This window comes from Nipponia nippon, unplaced genomic scaffold (genome assembly GCF_047370975.1).
Source record: "Nipponia nippon isolate SJK-2023a ecotype South Korea unplaced genomic scaffold, ASM4737097v1 scaffold_5, whole genome shotgun sequence".
In the NCBI taxonomy this organism is placed as follows: Eukaryota; Metazoa; Chordata; class Aves; order Pelecaniformes; family Threskiornithidae; genus Nipponia; species Nipponia nippon.
Window position 1 is genome coordinate 38,848,337 of NW_028262369.1, and position 22,808 is coordinate 38,871,144.

At 42.1% G+C, this 22,808-nt stretch overlaps 1 protein-coding gene and 1 long non-coding RNA gene across 16 annotated transcripts in view; one reads left to right on the forward strand and one right to left on the reverse strand.

Annotated features, from left to right (window-relative positions):
- ZNF644 (zinc finger protein 644) overlaps window positions 1–22,808 on the reverse strand; it is an 85,282-nt gene that overhangs the window by 46,133 nt on the left and 16,341 nt on the right. For 6 of the 15 annotated variants that reach the window (XM_087731324.1, XM_087731317.1, XM_087731323.1 and 3 more), the window contains exon 1: window positions 9,597–9,728. The exons of 1 other annotated variant lie outside the window; for it this stretch is intronic. The gene's annotated coding sequence lies outside the window, so the exon portion shown is untranslated. Of the gene's footprint in view, window positions 1–9,223; window positions 9,549–9,596; window positions 9,729–9,889; window positions 10,013–22,808 lie in introns of those variants that run through there. 8 more of the 15 variants (XM_087731318.1, XM_087731326.1, XM_087731320.1 and 5 more) reach the window with 5 other exon arrangements.
- Window positions 10,102–15,952, forward strand: LOC148052139 (uncharacterized). The gene is made up of 3 exons (XR_015698706.1): window positions 10,102–10,409; window positions 10,732–10,988; window positions 15,428–15,952. It is a non-coding gene; the product is annotated as an uncharacterized LOC148052139 (long non-coding RNA).

Here is a 22,808-nt window from a genome sequence, read left to right on the forward strand (position 1 = left end):
AATGACAGTTATATAGATATACATAGGTGGATATATAGATATAGACACAAATGACAGTTTTTTAACTGAGACAAAGAAACCTGTATGTTTCCCACGCCTCCCTTATGCCTTAAAAAGCACATAACCCTGAAACAGAAATATTTTCTTCTAGCAACTAAACTGCTTATGTTATTTGCACTAATAACAAAGCTTCTTAAAACAAATGAAAGTGAGCACCCAAGATAAAGGAAACTTTGCCATTGTCTTGGACACCCACAGTTAAAACAAAACAACCACCAGAATACCCCCTGCAAAGGCTTCATTAATCCACATAGATATTGAATAATATGTCCCCAAAACTTCATCACCTAAGTCAACAGAGTTCTGTGCCTATTTTTAGGCCCATAAATAGGGTTGACTATTTGCCCACTGACTGGCCCCAGAGCTACTATCATATCTTATTATTGAGAATTTTGTAAACATACAAGTTAGATTTTCAAGGTTAGCTCCAGTATTTCATGTTTGTTTTCAGCTGGAACACTGAAGAAACCATAAGCAACACTAAATGCTTAGGGAATATCTATGAATGTGAAATCTTCTGGTTTAAATGGATTAAAGGAGAGAGAGGAACTTTTCCTTACATTCATGAACAACATATAGAAGCATACTTAATTAGAGCAATTCTGATAAAAATGCTCAGAACTTATTCAATTCCTACTTCATCAACTTTAAACAGATTCAGAGAAAACAGGAGCCATGAGCTACTCTCCAGAACTCTGTTAAAAGTACAGAAATACATAAGATATTACTACAAATTTAATTTAAGAAATAACCTGTCTATCCCCAGACTCACAAAACTGAAGAAAATTCAGAGAATGAATAAAACAGAAAACAAAGGAAGTTACAGCATGAAACAGGCCAACTTATCCAAAATTAGATTTCAGAATACCCTAACCAAAGCTATTCCTTAACTAAATTTAAGCCTATCAGAAAATTGCTGGGAATTTACAATATTTAGAGGAAAAGAATGTGATATTTGTGTCTTTAATTTTTTATGAGGTATATGCAGCCATAAAACACTCAGATTTGTACTGAAGGTGAGACTAAAGAAAAGGCAAGGGGGTTTTCGGGTGGGTTTTTTGTTGTTTTCTGGGTTTTTTTTGGTTTGTGTGGGTTTTTTTTGTTTTTTGGGTTTTTTTTTTGTTTTGGTTTTTTTTTACACTAATAGGGCTGTCCTATTAAAAACAAAGTGTGAATTCCGAATAGAAAAGTATTGGTATCAAAAGGTAACACTTTAATACTTTTGCATTCTTTCTAATAAGCTGTTGATTAACATCACACAGCTTTGGTTTTCATTTCTGAATGCTAAAATCTCCTTTAAGGTCAGGAAGACATGCTAATGAACCTACAGCAGAAAACCTGAAGAAAAAGGACAACCTCAAGAATGTGAAAAACAGCGCACTTCCTCCTGCTGAAAACAGCATTCCAGAAGATAACTTAAAAAAATGAAAGAAAAGTTAAGGTAGAACTGTTTGGCGAAATGAAAGTGAAGTCAGAGAGAGAGTACTTGGAATAAAATCACCCTGGGTCCTAGTATTAATATAAGTTGGAAGAAGACTTTGTTTTAAGATCATGAAAACCACAACACAAGGGATCACTAATTAACCTTCCTTCCTTTATATTTACATCCTTTGAAAACAGTATGCATCAGCATGCTTCAGGGCCAGCTTACTAGATGGACCTAAAGCCAAGCTATTTGAAATGCATTAAATACAACTTCATCTACAACAGCACCCAACATCCTAAACATCAAAATCATCACTTTGCAGAAGTCAAACCCACTTTTCTCTGAATGGCCTAATAGACAAAAAAAAAAAACAACTCGCCATTAATGCTCCAAATGACATGAAGAAATGTTCTGCTGGGATACTGCAATACTTTTTATGCAGAAGTATCAACCCATCTCTCAAATTCCTTAATGGACATTGCCGGACTTCTGAAGACGCTACAAAACCTGGATGTCTTCATAGTTTTACTAAATGTCAATACATTACCCTAAATATAGCCTTAATTTAGAACTTCGTATTTTGTTCTCTAACACAATACTCTTACTTCGGAAAACAATTAAAATATTTTGTTTGTCTCTATATAAATGTTTATAAAGATCTGTCTCGATAAATAGGCAAAGGAACACAAGTAAACTCTGCGCGCACACACACAAAACTCCTGCAATGACTACGAAAAAGAAACCTCCCACTATAACATCACAATTTTTTTGTCTGTTTGTTTTTGACATAAATGCTTGCTAGACTACCTCTTGCACATCACCTTCTCTGCTCACCTCTGCTAGAACTTCACTGGACTGAAAAATGGAAGGCAAATTCCCAAACTGTTGCTTTTGGTGTCTACAAGACATTTCCAAAAATAAATTCTCACAGTACCTATATGGTATTTTTAGAAAAAGTGTGACAATTTGGTTATATAGGAACCTGAATGGTTTCTCCCAAGTATCATTTCTATTTTTGGTTCTCTCCCTTGTGCAGAAATACGTTATGCCTGTAAATGCGCATTACTGCTGGTAAAATTGTGAAAAGCAACAGCAGCCTTACAATCACAGTAGATAGACAGACCTGGGTAACAATTTTTTTTCTGGACAAGCTGTTCCTCTTCCTCTCCAACCCTTGCACAGGCCAGGAAAGGAACTAGACCACTCTCATCCACCACCACTTTCCGCCACCTGTATAGCAGTGAGAATCACAGTGAACTTAGCCAGTAAGTCTCACCACCTAGAAAGTCTGGGAACAAGGGCTTGTCATTTACAGGAACATGGCACTGAATACTAGTGATGTACCTACCTTACTTCAAAACACTAACGAAAGGTCTGTGAGAATCCGTGCTAAAGCAGCTAACCAGCAAGCCTACCACAAAAAGACAATCACTATCCCAAAGCACTTACAAGAAAGCAAGTTGGACAAAACAAACCGTCAGAGGTTTCCCCAAAGCAAAGACATAGAAAGAATACACAACAGTTATCTACAGTCGTCTTTGGTTTATGTACCACACAAGCAACCTTTCCACCTCAGTTTCATCAGCATTTCAGTTCAGTTTGCATACTAGACATGCAAACTCCCTCACATTCTGTAACTGCTCCAAAGCCTCCAAATTTTTTCATCGCAGCTTATCTAGGTTAATTCACCATCACATGTCCCCCCAACTTATCTTCCCCCTTCTTCTCCAGAAGAAAACTGCCACAACATAATATATTTTTTTTTGTTAATAAGTACCGGAGTAGGGAGCACTAACTGCTATTTTGTTCTCAACTTCCCGGAAGATGAGAAACTGTTTTTAAAGTAACCTCAGAGTTCCAACATTCATTATAATTTGTATACACTGCAGTTATGTTCATTACATGCCACAGGTTCTCGGTTTTTAAATGTTGCTCAAGAACAGAAAAGATTAGGTGATTTCACCAATGTCAATATATACATTAAAAAAAAGAGGGAAGCAGAAGACAACAGAGTGCCCACTTCACTGTGGGAGAGAGCTGGGAAAAGCCAGCTGCAGAACTGTCACTTCCCACTCCCCCACTTCACTGTGATAGCACACACCATCAAGACTTTCTCACGGAAGATACACTCATAACAACTATGGTATTAAAACAACAAAAACCAGCACTTCTGTGTGAAGAAAAAAAGTTATTTATATTGGAACTTTTCAGGCAAAGGCTGTCCTCTGTTGAAAATACTGTTTCTAATACCAAGCCAACTTATAGTAACAACAAAAAAAAGCTTTCGGAAAAAATATTCCCCTTCCTCCTCCTCCCCACCAATTACCACAGGGGAACACAGAATCTAGGGTCTTTGGTGAAGGCTCCTAAGAATATGCATAAGAATACACACTTCAATAACTGTTTTAGTGGTTGGGAGCCTAATTTTAGGATATAAATTCTATAAAGTTCCTACCTCTTCTGACTGAAAAAGATAAATTTGGAAAATTAAGTTAATATTAGAGAGAGTTTCTGAAACTCTACAGCCACACAACTGTTGTATGTGCCAACATTTGAGGATGAAGAAAGACATCAGCAACAAACATTAGAAACATTAAGGGCTTTTTCAAAAAGAAGCCATCAAGAATTATAGATCATGCTCTGTGTGGAATCAGAAGCAAACAGCAGAAATATTCAGAGGACAGCCACTCCAGAAGACAAAAACTGAAGTTAAAAAAAAAAAAAAAGGCAACCAACCAACCAGAACACCCTACCAAGAGCAGCAAAACAAAACAGAAAACCAAACAACAACAACAAAAAAAAACCAAACCATAACCACCACCCATCACTCCACTGACTGCAGCCAGACAAAAACCAGATACCCACCACTTCCTACCAGCAGCAGCAAGGAGCAGTTTCAGAGCTGCCATACTTCAGAAGCAGACTAAGTAACAGTTTTCCAAAAGCAGTTCCCTGACCTCCTGTTGTATGCCTTTGCTGGAAAGAAATCTTGGGTGGAAAACCCATCCCTGTCCCCATGAAACAGACAAACTGGGAAGGCAGATGGGATAAAGCACAACTCATGCTATCAATGCACCAAACCATTATTCTGTGAAGAGGCAGGCAGAAGGGATTCATTACTACTTTTCAACATTACAATGATTACATTTGTTAAGGAATTCCTCATTTCTTTCACTCAAAGTAAAAAAGGACACATCAGGTAAAAGCCTGTAGATAATGGTAAATTATACAAGACATACACCTTGCACCTTGTTTTGCTTGTGTTCTATCACTTTGTTGTGGAAAGTATTTTTACAAGGGACTGCTAACAGTTGGCCCAGAAAACAGGAAAGTTAAAATGATCTCGATCCCTGCCTTCAGCTACAATTGGACAGATCAATAAGGCACATGTAATTCCTTCCATCCTGATTCCCAAGATGCATCCCTCCCCCCCTTCAGCTGCTTTGTAAAGATTATAACATTATCAAGTACTCATTTAAGGCAAGCAAAAAATATAACCTTTCAAAATAATGTCCCTTTATAAAAAAAAAAAATCTGATTGCAAATATCTCAGACTGCAATTTCTACCTTTTTTATTTTCACTTAGAAAAGAATAAGACTGTACTCCAAAGAGTCTCCAAAACTCCAAAGCTTTTATAAGTATGGTGAGTATCTAACTTGCAACGTTAAGCATACTGAAAATAGTTACTACACACTAACAATAGGTCTGAAATATTCCAAAGCCCAGCAATCTGGCCTTTATTCTGATTTGAGCACAAACTTCGCATCCTCTGGATTAAGTTTCAAGAAATACTGCATTACTAAATATCCCATCATCCTTCAACTAGTCAATTATATGTAAGATTAAGTACTCACTATCAATCAATAAATGTCAACTAGAGATTTACCATTTCCAGTAGCTGGGTTTAGGCACATCTGAAACCAGCAATTCCCATACCAAGAGTATCACAATTACATCTACTGGAGTGAGAGTTTGCTCAGAAATATTAAGTCCGTTAATATTTAGTGTAACCAAAACCAAAAACTGCCTACTCACTGTTAAGCCACTGCCCCCTTTAACCTCACTGGCAACGTAAGGGCATTGCTGCAACATTTTACCAACATAACAGCTGCTGTGTACAGCTGAACAGTGACAGAAATGCAGCACAACTGGATACTAATTTTTGTTCGGATTATTGTATTTCCTCACTTTTAAATTTAAAAAAGCTTGCTCTCCTTCAATTAAGCAACACCACTTATGAGTAAATATCACAGAATTCAGGGTAGACTTTGTACCAAGACGAAATACTCATTCCATGACAGTGCATCACATACTAGGTAACATGACTGATCCCAGGGCTACCATGCTCTTTTCAATTTTTTGAAAAAACACATTTTAGAAGTTTATGCAAACTCATTACATGGTCCTTCTTGACAGACAGCTGTGATTTAAGCATTAAATTGCATCTCGCAGTATTACAGTATTACTGTACTGTAGAGATGCACTGTATTCGTGTCCGGTTTTAGGTAACCGGGGAAGTCAGAGTGACCACTTCACACCCTCGCCTATCAAAGAGCCTTTCTACAGTTCTGTGAACAACACGGGAATGGCTTTTCTACCATCACTGCTTGTGTGAACTATTAACTGACACGAGTTTTGATTTAAGGGACACAATTTTACAGGCATGCAAGTGTATTTGCCTTTTTTTTTTTTTTAAATTAAGCATGAAAAGGCTATTTTTTCATTATACTACAAACTACATGAAATCCTTTCCTCCAGATAGCCCAGCAGTATCTTTATGCATATGAGCCAGAATGACCAACATTCACAATTTCCTTGGGTAACTCAATCTCTTTTTCCAGTAGCTATATGAAGTGTGCATCTACATTGGGAAAAAAAAAAAAAAAGGCAGCAAGGAAAAATGTTAATTATCAAAAATCAGCTTATATTTAGAGTGCTCAGGAAGATAAAGGAACATATTTTTAGAGAAGACAGACTAGTTTGGTTTATTTCACCAGGGATTTCTTTAGACTCTGAAGCTGGGTGGACACTAGTTTCATCTGAAGGAATCGGGCTTTGGAGGCTATGCCAACTTAAACCAGTCTCAGAGTCAATTTAAGTGAGTGCAATATTGTTCAGATATAACCTAATTTTATTAAATGATTTTCCTCCCAAACTCTGAATACATAATACACTATAGCCACAATCCAGAGCACAGAGGTAACTAATTCAATTTAGCTTAAAATAACTGTAACAGAGTAGTGCATTTGGTATTAAAATAACAGAGGGAATACAACAAGTATCTCAAGGCAGTCCTCTAACAGCCGCATCACTTGGACTCTGTTGAAGACAAAAAGTTGTTGGAAAATGTAAAAACATGAGGAAAGCGAGTTATCAACTAGCCAAACACAGTCAATCAGCAACTGTTCAAAGACCTTTAATTCAAACCAACTTCAGGTGAAACTGCACAGCAAGCGACACAACTATTCTGCATTTTTTCCAGTTTTAAGTTCTCATATCTTTTGCAAGCTGGTAAAAAGTCTGAAAATGTTTGAAATTAATAACTGTGTGTGAGCATGTGTGTGTTTTATTGCTGCAGAGAATTTTATTCCCTTTTCAGTTCTGTTTTCTCCAGAAGCGACTTCAAAAGGCTTGAATAAAAAAAAAGTATACATGCTAGCAGGTTCTGCTAATACTTGCAAGTATAAACACAAACTATTCCACTGACAACCCTTGAATTCAGTGTCCATATTGAAATTCAGCCTACACTGTTATTTTAAAGTGGAAGGCATTGCCACTATTGTTTAACATCCTGTTTATTCAATTGCTGATGCTCCTATTTCAATCAATTGTTGCTGTACTAAATAACCTCACAAGGATGCTCTAAGTGATCAGTGCCTGTTCCTCCCACTAGCCGGGTCACCTGTTGAGATTTCAAGAAAGTAGTATTCTCTTTTGGCATTCACTCAAGAACTTCCAGACACGTTTTCCTAGGCGTATTCCTTCTAGTGCTACTCAGTATGTACTAGATGCTGGACTTCATGAAACTTAAAAAACCAAACAAAAACGTCAGGGTAGTACACCTTTGCTCTGATTTTGTTACAATGATATTTGCCAAGGACTTCTTTTACTATGAAAAATACCATACAGATTAGAGAAAACAAAAGAAAAAATACATCTATAAGAAGTTGTTTCTTCGGTGACACTAACTTTTTTTTTTCTTTGTGAAACTCATGTTCCTTGGGTAATTTTTTTTTTATTAAAAAATTCAATTTGAATGAATGCTAGACATCAGAAGAAACTATTTTAAGACAATATTTTGAAGATTATTAATTTCAAATCTGGTTGTAATTCTTGTATAACTCTGCACCACATTCCTCTGCAGGTACATTAGACAGGTTTGCAACATCAGCTTTGATTATAAGTCAGTGTAATAGGATTGTCACACTACACTGCTCCTCCATGCACTCGACTTAAACTCCTCTCCAATAAGAAAATCGCTGCATTTTCTCTGCATCTAAGTGACCCACTAAAAGCTTCTCCAGATCTATTTTGCATTGCCTAGTCAGTCCATTTATTCAGCCCTCAGGTCACCTGCCTTGCACAAGTCAGGTAGTGAAGAATTCTACGCAGAAGAATCACATTAAGTTACCAAAACTCTGAAGCACTTCACTCTTAACTGTGAGGAATCTTCTCTTTAGAGATTTGTTTTATAATTTGAATGAAAAATTATTTTGCACCTTGCATAAAAAAAATAACGTATTGCACAAACTTCTGAGTAAAAGGTACAATTCTGTGGTGGAATTCCAGAGATGCTTATGAGCCTCTTAAGAGTGTTTGTCCCATGTGTCAATTCATTAATCTACACAACATGAAATGGCTTCTTACTCTAAAATCTGGTGCACATTCATTCCCCATATGCGTCTGAAAGCTAAGTTCTATGACACAATCTTCATAATTAAATTATGTGCTAGAAGGGAGGGGGGGGCAGGAATCAGAGTATCACTGCAAATGAGATTTTGCTTAAAGGGCCAGAGTTGTACACCACTGACGGGATCCTATTTTGATACACCATGCTTGTTTTTCATTACCACCGTGACTTGTCAGTTTATGGCCCACACTATCCCAGCCTAAGTATTTCAAATAGAGTAAAGGTTACATATAAGCCACAAGAAGAAAGAAAACTTTCTAGATTTCAGATAAATTACATTGGTCAAGACGATGCTCATCACTGCAACCTGATACAACGCAAACTTTGTCAGAGAAACCGCCAGAGCCCGAAGCAGCTGGGAGCCCGAACACACGACTTTGATACCCGAGCTGTTAACTTTTCCTTCGCTGCTGTGGAACACCTCGGCCCCGGGAGCCCTGCGCGCTGCAGACAGCGGCGCTGCCCGCGGCACACAGGGCACGCCGGGAGTCCCCCGGCGGGCCAGGGACCTGCCAGCCCTTTGTGCCACCACCGTGCCTCTCAGAGCCGCCCTGCTTCACGCCGAGAAGGAAGGGAACGCAGGGGAGGGAGGGGGTGCCACCATACCCCCGCTCCGGGACAGCCGCAGGCAGCCTTGCCCGGCCGGGCAGCCTGTGTGGCGGCCCGCACCGGGGAGGCGAGCGGCAGGGCGCGGGTCGGCCCAGAGGACCCGCCGCGCCGCCCTGGCACGCCGGGAGGGGACCGACGGCTGCCGGAGCCCCCCAGGGTGACCCCAGCCACCCGCGACCGACGGCACCCTCCTGCCCCGGCCGCTCCCCGGCATTACCTGACTCCCCGCGGCCCCGCGCTGCCGGCGGCCCGGCCCCGGGCGGCTCTGCCCGCGCCCTAGGCCCCGCCGCGGCGGCACCGGGCTGCCCAGCTCCTCCGCGCCTGGCAATGGCGGCGGCCCCGCTCCCCCCTCCCAGCTCCGCGCTCACTGGCTGCGCCGCTTCATGTGACCGAACAAAACCCTCCTCGGCACGGCCCTTTGTGTCCGGCCCGGCCGGGGCACCGGGGAGGCCGCTCGCCGGCTCGGGGAGGGGGCGAGGGGCGACGGGCGGGGAGGGAGGGAGGCGACGAGGCGGGCCGGGGAGGGCAGCGCCTCGCCCACCCTCTCTCCGCCGCGCCGCCGCCGCCACCGCCTCGGCCCGGCCACTTACCGCGGCGCGGGCGGCTGCGGCCGAGTCGCGGTGCCGCACCAGGTCGGAGGCGGCCGCCATGTTCCCCGATGCGGCAGGATGGAGGCAGAGACGCCCTCCCCGCCAACCGCCGCTAGGGTGGCCGGCTCGCCGCGCCTCACCTCACCTCGCCGCGCCCGGCCCGGCCCGGCCCGCCCCGCCGCGCGGAGCGGCGCGCGCCCCCTCCCCTCCCGGCTGCCAGCGGGGGGGTGGGGGGGGGGCGGGAGAGAGACCATTAAAAAAAAAAAAAAAAAAAGGCATAACGGGAAACTCACGGGCTCGCCGGGGTGTGCGTCACGCCGGGGTTACGTCCTGCGCGCGGCGTCATGACGTCACCGCGCAAGCTTCCCGACCCCCCGCCAGTCGGCGCGCGGCTACACACACACACGCGCGCGCCCGCGAGCGCACGCACACGCGTCCCGGGGGGCGGAGCGCGCATGCGTGCGGCCTTCCCGCGCCGGCGCTCCCCAGCCCCCTCCCGCCGCCAGCCGCTCGGCCGGGGGGGCGCGCGCGCCCCGCTTCCCGCCGGCGGCAGGTGTGCGACCGTTACCGCCGCGCGCGGCTCCCCCCAGGCGGGCGGCTCCCGGCGGGGCTCCCGGGGCACGGCGGAGAGGCCGCCCGCAGGCGGGAGGGCGGCTTCCTCCAAGACCTTTCTTCGGCAGGCGGACGGGCAGCGCGGCTGCCGGCCGCCCGCCCGGCGCGGCCTCCCCTCACCTGCGCCCAGCGCGCTCGGGAGCGGGCAGCGGGAGCGTCGGTTGCTTGGCGGTGCCTTTCCCACGGAAAGTGGGAAACTAGGTCAGGAGCTGCAGGAGCTGTGCACAGGAGCTGCGCACAGGCGCTGGCCGTGCCCGTCGGGGAGGCAGGCGGCTGGCGCGCGACGCGAGAGGGGAACAGGAAACCTGAGAGGAGAGAGGAGAGGACCCGGGGACTGTCGGTCCGCTCGGGGGGGCGGGAAGCCATGAGGGGACACCGAGAAAGCAGAAGCATGCGGTGCCGTTTTTTCTTCAGGTTAATGTTTCTGATGGCAAACCCCGATTCAAGAGGGCCGGGATTCAGGGGAGAACAGTAAATGCGTAAAGTAGGGACTGCTTTGATAAATTACATTTTTTTCCTTCAGATTTGCTAGGCCCAGAGGATTTCACACTAGAGTGAGAAGTTGGTTAAGGCAACGTCAGAGGTGTGAGCAGTCGTCACCGCGAGCTCACGAAGACAACTGAGATTTCAGGAGAGAGGAAGAGGAAAAACACAGCACATACAATTCAAAAGGGGGGAACAGATAGAGCCAAGAACTGTCAATCATTCCAGCCTCTATTCCCAGAAAAGCATGGAAGCAAATAATAACGTATCTCTAAGTACACGGCAGCTAATGAAGTGGTAAGTTACAGCCAACGTGGATTTGTCAAGAAAATCATATCAAGCCAAACCCATCCCATGCTGTGACAGTGTAACGGGCCTTGGATGGGAGTAGTGATAGATCTGTTATGGCTTGACTTAAGCAAGGTTTTTGACACCATCTCAGGGAACTCTTTAATTGAGCAAGCAAAAGACATATAATGACATGACTCTGCAGTGGTGCAAAGTAACATCAGCAGTGCTTCACTGTGAGAAAAATCAGGATATAGCAAATATGGTTCCTTGGAGGTGGGTATGTCCCAAGTCTGGTACCAAGTCTAATTACGTGAATGACAGAGTGCAGTTTACCTCGATTGGATTTGCCAACAGTGCCAGACTGGCAGAGCTGGAAGCATGTTGCAGGATGAGAAAAGAATTCAAAACGTTCTTTACAAACTGGCCGCAGAAATAGGATGCAGTTGAATAAAGACAAGTGCCAACTTCAACATTTCAGTAGGAAAATAACAATTGCACAATTACAAGACGGGGAACAGATGAATAAACACCAGGTCTTCAGAAAAGGGGCTGCGGATCGGAGTAGATCACAAACCAAACATGCATCAACAATGTCACACCACTGTGAAAAAAGCTGCAGTACAGAGAGATGTGTAAACAGAACTGTCATATCTAGGACATATGAAAAAATTCTCCTCATATTTAATGCTGGTAAAGCCTCAGCTGTCGTACTGTGTTCAGATTTGGGCTCTGCATTTCAAGAAAAAATTCTTTCAAAAAAGTCCAATAGAAGGGAGTACAGGGAAAGGCAAAAAAAAAGAAAAATTTAAAAGCCATGACCCTAATTGAAAATAGGAATGCTTGAGATTTTTTAGTCTAGAGAAGAAAAGACTATGGGGAGAAAAATACATTGTTCACTGAATCCACTGCAGAGAGGGCAAACATTAACAGTTTCAAACTGCACTGAAAGAGTTAGACATTAGGAAAAGTTTTACTATGATACGGATAAATAAAACTGGCATTATTCTCTAGAGGGTTCTGGAAACTTCATTAATATTTTTTAAGACTAACTTAAATATCCATAAGAAAATATTAGAAGCATTTGACTCTGCTGTGAAGCCATGGAGGCAGACTAGGCAATCAGTGTTTTCAGCATCATCTTCTAATAACTGCAGTTACTATCCAGATATCTGTTCTGATCCTATTTTTTTCTGATAGAAATGAATCCCAGAGATATTTAAACATTTAATGGGTTGGTGTGATCTTATGCACAGGTGTAGATATCCCCTTTGGGAGTCTTTGTCATGTTACATTCTGTATAGCTGTGTGGCAACGTATGTCACATGCTCAGCTAATTTGCTAATTTACAAACTTCACATGTCACTCCGAATTCCACATTTAAAAATAACGTGTGTGTTAGCGCTCATGTAACTAGTGTGAATCAAGGCTTTTACTTTTCTTTGGTTTTTTCATGGTACCAGAGATTAATTTTTCCCAGAATCCATTAAATTTTGGGGGTTCTCTGGAGCTTGCCAGTTAGGAGAAGGCAGTGTGACCGGTTTATGTTATGGGACTGAGACCCACCAAACTCATCTCATTGGAGATGACTAAAAGGCCATTAAATAGGCCAATTTTTAATCTCCACTGAGTTAGACTGAATTCAAACTGATAGCCCACAGGCAAAAGGCTATGAATTTCATTAACGGTACCCTAAAGCACTTAGTCCCCTAATGAGTGCTAATGTTATTCTTCTGAGAATTAAGCTTGTTTTCTGAAAAGATACATTTATAAAATAAAGTTCTGATATTGTGGAGCATGTATGGACAGTTTTCCACTGCTCTTAAACACAAGAAACATCATCTTTTGCAGTCCACAGATTTCTTGGTCATATCTGCTCCATGCTAACCACAATACAAACAATAAAAACACGAAAAAGCAAATATTAATACTACCCCTACACTTCTTGCGGAATATAATGTATTTTATTGTACCCAATTATTTTAAGGTCATCACATTTGCATATATTTTTCCCCTAGTAGATAATTTTTAAGCAACAGCAATTCCTGCTTCAATTCTGCAATTAACAGTTGAAGGAAAACACCAAATTCTACAAAAGCATTAACTTATAGAAGAAAATTCAGTGTTTTATTATGTTTCACATCTATTTGTGAACAAGTAAAATGGTTAGCATAAGGAAATCTGAACTTTAGTTCTAATGCTGCCAAATCTAACGATTTTATTAAGAGTTCAAAGATACGCAGCACTTTGTTTAATGCCTCAACTTGCAGCTTGAGCTAAAAGGCCCAATGCCATAAGCAGGAGCGGACTCTCTGAAAAATGCTTATGACCCACACAGTCTGTGGATCCAAAGAAAAAACCACATTTGGCGTGAATTCATGGAGCACATAACTGCAACATTTCATCAAAATGGCAGTGCGGCAAAAAGATTATGTCCAGTTGTGTCAGAACTCTTGGTTTGATTTCTAACTCCACCAGCTTTGCCACTTATGCTTATAGTTCGTGAAAAGTAGTAGACGATCTTAAAGGTTGCATGTTGGATTAAGAAGACTCGAGGAATATATATAATGATGCAAAATTGGGATCGCATGTGTGCATGAAATAGAAATTTTAGGACCACCCTCCAGTGAGGCACTCTTAAGATCAGTGAAAGAACGTGTGCGGCCAGTAAAGGACCATACGATACGATTCTTGAAAATTAAGCCAGGTATTGCACAGCTGGCTTTTTGTTTCCAGGAATTCTGGCTGCGTCCCGTATTATTTCTCCACCAATGCAGACGAGGCCTAATAATGGTTAAAACAGTATTTGAAAACCTCTTGAGAGAAGGTAGCTACCTTCTTCCTCTTGGTCTTCAAAATTGTTATAAAAAGCTTAAACCAAGGCACGCTCTTTCATGTTAGCAGCAAAAGATGATTAACTGAAACCAATTCAGAAACTGTTTCTTCATATAAACGTTTTCGTAGCTGAAGCTGCAGAGGGAGAGTTGGAGCAGGTCTAAGCTGAAGCATTTTGAATGAAAGAAGATTGCAAATGCCTCCTTGTAACACACATAGCAAAATCCCAAATGCCTGGAGGGAAAAACTTTTTAATGATAATTTCTTACATTTATATAGCACCTTTTATTCCCTAGGACCCCAAGCACTTCATTAACTCTATGCAAAAAGCTTCACCATGGAAATATAGCCACTATATGCATCATTCTTTGAAAATTTCGTTTTCAGTTGACACATTTCTTTCATTAACAAAATATTCTGCTTATCCTGTATATAGCAACCAAAACAACAACAGATGAAAGATTAAATTACATAGTTTTGAGTTGCAGAACAATTTAAGCCTATATGATTTTGGAAATAGTAATGCACTAATGTAATGGATACATTGCATTTATCCTATCCATTTCCCCTCTCCATTTACTACTTTGATCTCATCTTTATACTGTAGCCTTTGGTATTTTGTCTTCCATAACATTTTCAGAATTGAAATGATCCTTGATGTCTGAATTTCAGACAAAAATTGGGTTTATAGGAAAAAGCAGCATCTTTTATTAAATCCACTACTACAAACTGAAAAAGTAGAGAAGTTTTTGAGTACCCAAGACCTAATGCTTTTTGTTTCAGCTAAGATGGTTGTTTTAATAAAATATCTTACCTTTACCTATAAAGTTTGCCTTGTCTTTGCCCTTAGACCCTCATAACTACAAAAACAAGGGCCCAGGAACATGATATGAAAGATCTCTCTGTGTTATTGCTCAACTTGCCACAGAGTTTTCTTTTCATCCTACAGAGATGTTTCCAGTTTCTTGGCCTTTTTTACAAAGATATCGTACTCGTTTCACCAATATCAATGAATTTAGGAACTCAATGTACTGGTCGTTTCAACAAACAGTAATTAACATTATTTCCATTGAAATTTTAGAAGAACTAATAACAGAATGAATTGGAGCAGTTTGATTTATTTCAACATTGTAAGAATTGAAAGAGGAAAAATTACTTTTCCTAACTTTTTTTTTGCTGTTTGAGCTGTTGATTCATGTTTTGTTGGCTTGCTTGTTTCACAGGCTTTTTTGAAATACAGTTGTCAACGTTAATTAAAGAGGATTGCCTAGTCTCATCTATTTTTCAGACAGAACAAAAAATGTAATTTATTTATAATATAGATTTAGTCTCTGCTATAAATCAAGATATTCTAGTCAGCTTTGTCAGTATCAATTAAACTTTTAGAATTGCCAGTAAAACAGTAAGAGGGCAGTAAGAATGTATAGGTAAAATTATACGCCATTAAAACCTATGGCTCTCTTAACAGTAATTCCAAGGTAAGGTTAGTCCTGAAATAAAATATTTTGCAATGGAAGGATATTTAGAAACTCTACCTAGGGAAATATTACTGCTCGCCACCGTTCATTGCCTTTAGAACTGTCGTACTGTTACAAGTGTTTTAAATCTCCCAGCTAGGAAAAGATTTCCCACGTGACATCATAAAGACAACTGGCACTCTGTTGCCCCATCGCTCGGCTTCTGTCCGCAGGCAGCCACAGGAGAATACCGCGCCTGTTGCTCGGACCTGCTCCCCTTGGCTGGGCCTGCGCGAGCGGTCACAGACCAGCGTCTGTCAGGAGGGCGGCAGCTCCGTGCCCAGCCTCCCACGCTTCTCTCCTGCTTCCAGTCTCCCCACGAAGGAGCGTCGTTGTCATCTGCCGCTGCTCAGAGGGGAGCGGCTGCTGGGGCAGCACTGTCTGCCTGGCACGCGAGGCTCCAGGTACCACCGTAATAAACATGATCAGTTAACAAATCCTGGATTAATTATCAGTAGTAATTAATTAACCTTGGTCTTTATGCTTATTTTTTTTATCTTGCGTTATTCTAACTCAGCCCATGTTAAAAAGGTGATAGTTAAGCCTACATCTTTGTTCCCTTCAGGAGGATCTGACATCTCTCTTCTCACGCCTGAGTTACTGAGCTCAAGTCTCACAGAATTCAGAGATCGCAAGAAAGCAGGTTAGTGTAGGAAAATACCACCATGTATTATAGCACCGACCTTCTTAAAAACAACAATGTATTGCCTTGGAGGGTTGCCATTTGCATCATGCACAGGAAGTATTAATATATGAAAATATGCTATGAGCAACAAAACCATAACAAATTTTTTCCCGAGTCTCTTGATGAATTATAATTTAGTGGGAGAGGAAGAAAGCTGTGGCAATAAACTGGCCTTCAACAGATGATAGAAAGGGCCTAGATGTAATAGGTATAAATTACAAGAGCTCTGCCTAACCCAGCCTGATGATTCAGTTCACATCATAGTGCCGAAATGACAGACAGAGAGAAGACAGAGATAGTAATTTCGAGTTCCCTGTTTCAGGTGTCACACTGGTAACCTTAGCATATCCCCGTAGAGGACAGGGCATAAGAGAGTCCAGCTCCGACCACTATCGACCACATGCCTGACCTTCACCATGACTGTCCTATGTCATGAAGAAGCGTTACCGATGAGAAGGAAATTGCACTAGACCTGTAGAGTGCCATGTTCTGGTCTCCTTCTAGTTGTGTCACACCCCGCTTCTCCCTACACCCACCTCTGTGACGAGCATTAGGGTCACACCACCCACGTCTACAGCACATATTAGAGACCCGAGCAATGTTGATGCGGGGAATTAGTCCAGTTCCAAATTTGTGACTTCTACATGTCCCAGCGAGGGACACGGGTAGCACAACATAGCGAAAGTCACGTCCCTCAGCCAAACACCATTTCAACACCCTCACAAAAAGGAAAAGGTTTTGGCAGCCAATCCCCACCACTTCTGTACTTCGAAGTCCTCTGGCCAGATGGAAGCCAGGACAAAGGTCCCAGTGAAGACACCTTCACCAAAAACCTTTGCCTTTAGAAGCAAGTGCCGTATGTTTTAGCAGCACTTGAAAGATGAACAGCATCTCTCAGCTGTCAACGTCATTGCCAGTGTATCAGTATAACTACATACCAGGCAGGATTTCAAACCGCCTTCTTTTCCCCACAACTTCCTACTGTTCTGCCCGGTAGGCAATTGCTACGTCAGCAACCGTGATTTCTTTCATTAAGCCGGGTGGACATACACCCTCTTGTCCTTACGCTTGACACAAACAATTATGTAAATCTTTATTATTGTTTGTAAAGCACCAGAGGTTTGCGTATGGGAAGACATAATAATCATATTTAAAGAAGAAGTAAAGAAAGCAAAAAAGCGCGTTATTACTATTAATGTGGAAGTACTGAGGAGCTTATTTTGTGTTTAGGTAAGATCACAGCAGCCGAAAGTCTGTTTGATATGCCATACCTTCTGTTTGTTTCTTAATTGTAAGGAGTTTGGTTTTGATCAAGACAATTAATTATGAATATAGCTGAGTTTGCTAACATCAGAGATAAAGCTCAAAAAAAACTACAAAAGCTTTTTTAGAGTATATTATACCATATAGATAAGTACATATCTTCAGGGCATGAAAACAGACATCTTTGTAATTGAATCCTGAAAAGGAGGGGAAACAAAACTATATAAAACTGTGATAGTTTTACACAGTCTTAGAGTTAATATGCAATTTTGAAATATTATTTATCAGATTCTGTGGTTGCACAGAACCAGTATATGGCACAGTAGGTTGACAAAAATGAGAAGAGCAAGTTACAATCTCGGGTTATTACAATGCGAGTTTTGTTACCCAATAACTTTCTTTCCAGTCTTCCTGCCGGTCCCTCTCTATGCCAACAGAGGAGAAGCATCTCCTAGCTCCTCAGCTTGGCCACGTCCATTGCCACTCATCTGCCAAAAAGTGTCTTCAGTGCAATGTTAAAGCTATATTAAAACGTTTGCATCTGTCTTGTTCATCCAGTATTTCCAGATCACATCCCGCCTAAACTCTCAGCTGAATTATTTTGAACAGCAGCTCATTTGCCATTATCCCGTTCAGGAAATACTGTCTTAGGTTTGGGATTTGCAGGCAGATCTTGTATTATAATACTACTGCTTTTAGTGTGAAGCTCATAGGAACTAAAAATGTCTCATTATAAGCTCAGTGAAATAGCTGCAAAGACTTTAATGAGCTTTCAACCAGGCTCAAAGAAAGAAAATTCTAGCACTAATTTTCCTAGTAATAGAAATCTACATATTTAAAATAACTGTAAAATAGTTATTTCAGTATCCTGGAATGCATGCTGAGTAGAGGTTTCTCAGACGAAAGAAAGAATGAAGAAATGTAGAACAGTCATGTTCACTTTTAAAATTTGTCCCAGTTTCACAGCCCTTGGCTCTGGTTTCCAACAATGTGTTCATAGGTCAGTGTGTGGAAATGGGCTCAGGTAAGACTTTGGAAGTGTATTTTTAGTTGGACCATGCAGATAATTCATGGAGTAAAAATGGGTTATCTGTAAAAGCAGAAACAGTCAGCAGAGTAGTTTCATTCTGGGAATTTCAGCAAAAGAAGCTATGTCTGAACACTCTCAGGAAGCACTCAAATCTATCTACTAGAGTATCAGATGTGTCTCTCTAATTCCATCCCAAGCATACTAAAATTCCTTTTTAAGAAATTATGTGTGAATTGTCATTCAAATATACCTCTGGCTTTGAGTTACAATGTTTATATTCTGCTTTAAAACAGCAAAACAGTTTTTACTTACTCTGCGCAAAAGAGAATCCTGATTTTTAATCTTAACAGGAGCCAGATAATGGTGGTTTAATATTTCATGTAGACCTCTTAATCAGCAAGTCATTTAACCCAATCAATGTAAGACTGAGAGTACTTTTAAAAGTATCCCATTTACGAATAAGCAATAACCGTGTTTTTGTCACATTTTATCAATTATGCTTTCTAGAAGAGGAGGGTGTCATCACATTTGTGATAGTACATTAGGAAGCACAGCTTTTCACAATGACTGTTAAAATGGCACATGCTGGGGAAAACAGTGCTTATTAGGATTAATTTAAGACAATGGCTACTCTCTAAGCATGAATTGTATATGATCACTTCCATCATTAATGCATTATAGTTTATCTCATCCTTTAAAAAGAAATAATTACATATTGAGAACTCTTTTTTTTCCTGACAGAATTTAAATCCCAGGCCCAAGGAAGGAGAGCCGTGGCTCGAGGCATGCAGCGCTCCTGTGCTGCAGCAGGCCAGTGCAGCAGGCAGCTCAGGCCAGCAAGGGCTATGAGGAACAGTGACAGCCCGTCCTTTCAGGAGTTTCAAGTAGTAGGCTGTGGAAAATTAATGATGCCCAGCTGTCAAAGCTTGTGTTGATCAAACAGCTCTCCAGCACGCTGAGAGCAGAGAGGCTGAAAACACCATCTGAGAGGACATACTGCTTTTGCGTGTAGGACCCACCAGCAGAAGATCGTAGTGCTTCATAGCAGTTCAGGGGGGTGATACCTGATGTTAGCAAGAGTGCAGGGCTGGAAATGATGGTGAACCTTCAGGACACGGAGCTGCCATTTCTAACCCCAGGCATATGCTAGCCTTGGCCTTGGCTGTGAAGTACAGCTTGGGGGGAACAGCTAGTGGAAGAACCCTTGAATGCAGAGATGCTGGGAATCAAGGTATCTGCACAGGGGCTGCCCCTACATGCTGTGTCAGGTCTCCAGGTCTCTTAGGCACATCTGCATGCCACAGCAAATGAGGCACATCTATCCCACAACATCAGCAGAATACCATGTGAGGCCTTTCTAGTACTCGGGTGACATCAGCACATTTTTACCACATACAACCCGCAACCTACACACCCCTACCTTTCTGTGAAAAGCCTCACCGATGACCACCCTTCCGATCTTGCTGTGGCAGCCTTCTGCTGTTCATCCCTTCCATGGGATAGCCAGAACCTCTCTGGTCTCTCAGTCCATTCTGGGATGACCCACTCAGGCCTTCACTTCAGAAACAGACTCTGCCGTGCTCTCCTTTTGCTTTGCAGACAATATGGAGAAGGGTGTCGCTCTTCCTTCTGGGAAGGCAGGTGGCTGCTCCTCCCCTGGGTTAACAGGAGCAAGAAGGGCTTGGTTTGTAGCTGTCACCTCTCAAGTGTGGAGGAAGACTGTCTGTGAGAAGGCCAAAGTGTTTGCAGATGGCAGCCCAGGGCCAGGTGGAGGGGGCTGGGCTGGGGAGATGATGGGGGCACGTCACCGTAAACCAGAGGGCGGCATGGCCAGATGGTGCTGAACAGGTCTGGGCAGGTATGGCATACGTACAGGTGCAGAGCTGTAGTGTAAGGGCCACGCCATATGGCTCTGTTGGACAGGTATGGGGGTGCTCCAGGGAAAGGCACTGAGGAGTTGAAATGGCCCAGACTATCTGGGGCAGGGGGCGGGGAACAGAGAAGGCTTCTGAGGAATTTCCCCCCAGCATCCCAGCTGGAGCACTCCCAGGGAGCCCCAGAGGGCACAGGATGCTCAGGCAACAGAGCCTTAACGGTAGCACAGGAGCACTTCTGCTGGACAGAAGGACAAAGCTAGCTGGCCTCTCTACATTTGGCAGTTCTTTTGTTCTGAGTGGGATGAGAGTATTTTTACTTGCAGGGAGGCTGACTGAACAAATCCCATTTCCCAGTATGAGCAGGAAAATTAAATGGCTTGGGGAGTTCCCCACTGCTTCTTTGGAAATGCCATGTGAGTGATTACCTGTGCATCTAAAAGGAAAAATAACCTAATATAAAATGTAATATGTATCAATGTCAACTGCAATGCATCCTAACCATGGGATCCTTTCTTCCAAAGGTTATATGGTTTTCAAAAATATGCCTTTGAGGCAGTGAATGAAAAAAAAAAAATCTCAAGTCCTGTGTTTCATTTAATTTAGAAATTAGAAATTTCTTTTTTCGTTGGTTTTTTTTTTTTTTTTTTTTTTTTAACACTGGGCTGGGTTTGAAAAGAGACTGCGGAAATAGAAACTATCACGAAAGAGCTTGTAGAAGAATCCAAAATTTCTCCTTATTTTTTATTTTACTTCAATGGAACTATAAATGTAAGAGGGCTGGCTTGGTCCAGATTTGATCATTCTTTTCTAGAGCCTGGGAGACTTGCAGAAGGAGACCCTGTGCTTTACATTCTGCTTTACGGTAATATTATTTCAATTTTCATTTTACTACTATTTAAAAGCACTAGAAGTTCCTGCAGCTGTTTGGACACATAATAACAGACAGACTCTAATTTCTCATGCATGGCACCCAGCATGGTGTATCAGAAAAAAGGCCCCAAACCTGCTCCTGCATTCTAATAAGTATGTGTGTCACTTTGTAGGAGATCAGAATCCTGTCCAAATTCTGCAAAGTCTAATAGAATAACAGTTGCCAAATGACAAAACCTATCAGAAGAAACACAGTATAAAGGCACGTCTTTGTTTCTGATCTTCACAGCTTCAGTACTGGCAAGAGAAATGTCAAGGTTTCCAAAATAAAGCCAGTTAACCACTGTAACTGCTATTCAATATAAACAAGGACATAAAAATAGAGAGGATGGAAGCCAGGATATGAACATTTGAAACAGTAGCTATGTATACAATTACAGTTTTGTTAATATCGTCGGCTCCCTGGGCTGTGCAGCTCCACTGGCTGCAGCTGTGCTGGGAACAGAGGCATAGACCTCTGGGGCCTACAGCATCCAGCCAGCAACGGGGAATCCCAAAAGGAAAACGGTTGTGCAGTGATGCTGTGATGTGGTGGGAGGAGAAGAGGGACCACAGAGAGGTGCAGCTTCTTCCCCTTTACTGTCATGCAGGACACACATTACAGAAGGAAGCAGCAAGAGTACCTTCACTGTCCTTCTCCCCAGTAACTCTCCTCATCTTAGGAAAGGCAAGCAAGCTAAATTCATGACAGCAGCTAGTTGTTTTAAAGACTCATAGCCAGAAAAGAATGGATTGGATCTATTCTGCCACTGGGGCAATAAGACAACATGCACTGGCATCTAAAACCAGGTAAAACCACTTGGAAGATAATATAAAAGTGAGAACTTTATGGGCATTAGTTAGTGTGTTAAAAATATCACGATTTTTCTTGCATAGACACAGCTGTTGAATAAATGCTCTGCTCAGCATTGATCATCCATATGACATGGTAAATGAAGATGACATATTCCTAAGTAAGAATTATGGTCTTGTCTGTACACAAAACCTGCATCCATTTAACTTAATCAGTAAAGAAATGGATGCAGCACAGCCAACATGCAGACAAAATGCAGGGGGTAAAATGACATTGTATGCATCTATTCAAGACTTAGAATTTTAGCAACCTTGTTTTCTGCAGCTACAATGCTGGCATTTTTTGTCTGAGCACAACATATAATGATCAAGATTCTGGATGTGAGGAAGAAGGGGAACAAGACTGTGATCCATGACCCGCCGGTGTCCATGCTGGTCTTTCAGGGAGCTGCTAAAAGAAGCTAAACAGGATCTGCAGAATTGCACTGAACTGCTGTCCGAGACGTGACCATTATTGGACTATTCCTGGTGCTTCAGTTATACAAAAGAAAAACACTAAAATAATTAATTGATGTCATTAAACTACTGTGGTGTTGAACATATATTGCACTTGAACAAAATGAATGTTGACAATTCATTATTTCAGGTTTTATGACAATACCTCTGTGATAAATATTTTTACAAATTCTAGAAGTCAGATGCAAGAAGGAGAAGTCTGCACACTATGAACTGCCACAAAACTGAAGACTTGTCAAAACAAAAAGAGCTATAAAAACAATAATATTCAGGCAACATCACTCTCATTAAACACCTAATGATGCCACAGGCATATTAGTGGGGAAATGCTCATGAGGATCAGGGGGAATTAGGAGAAAAAAAAATAAATAAAAACCCTGCCCC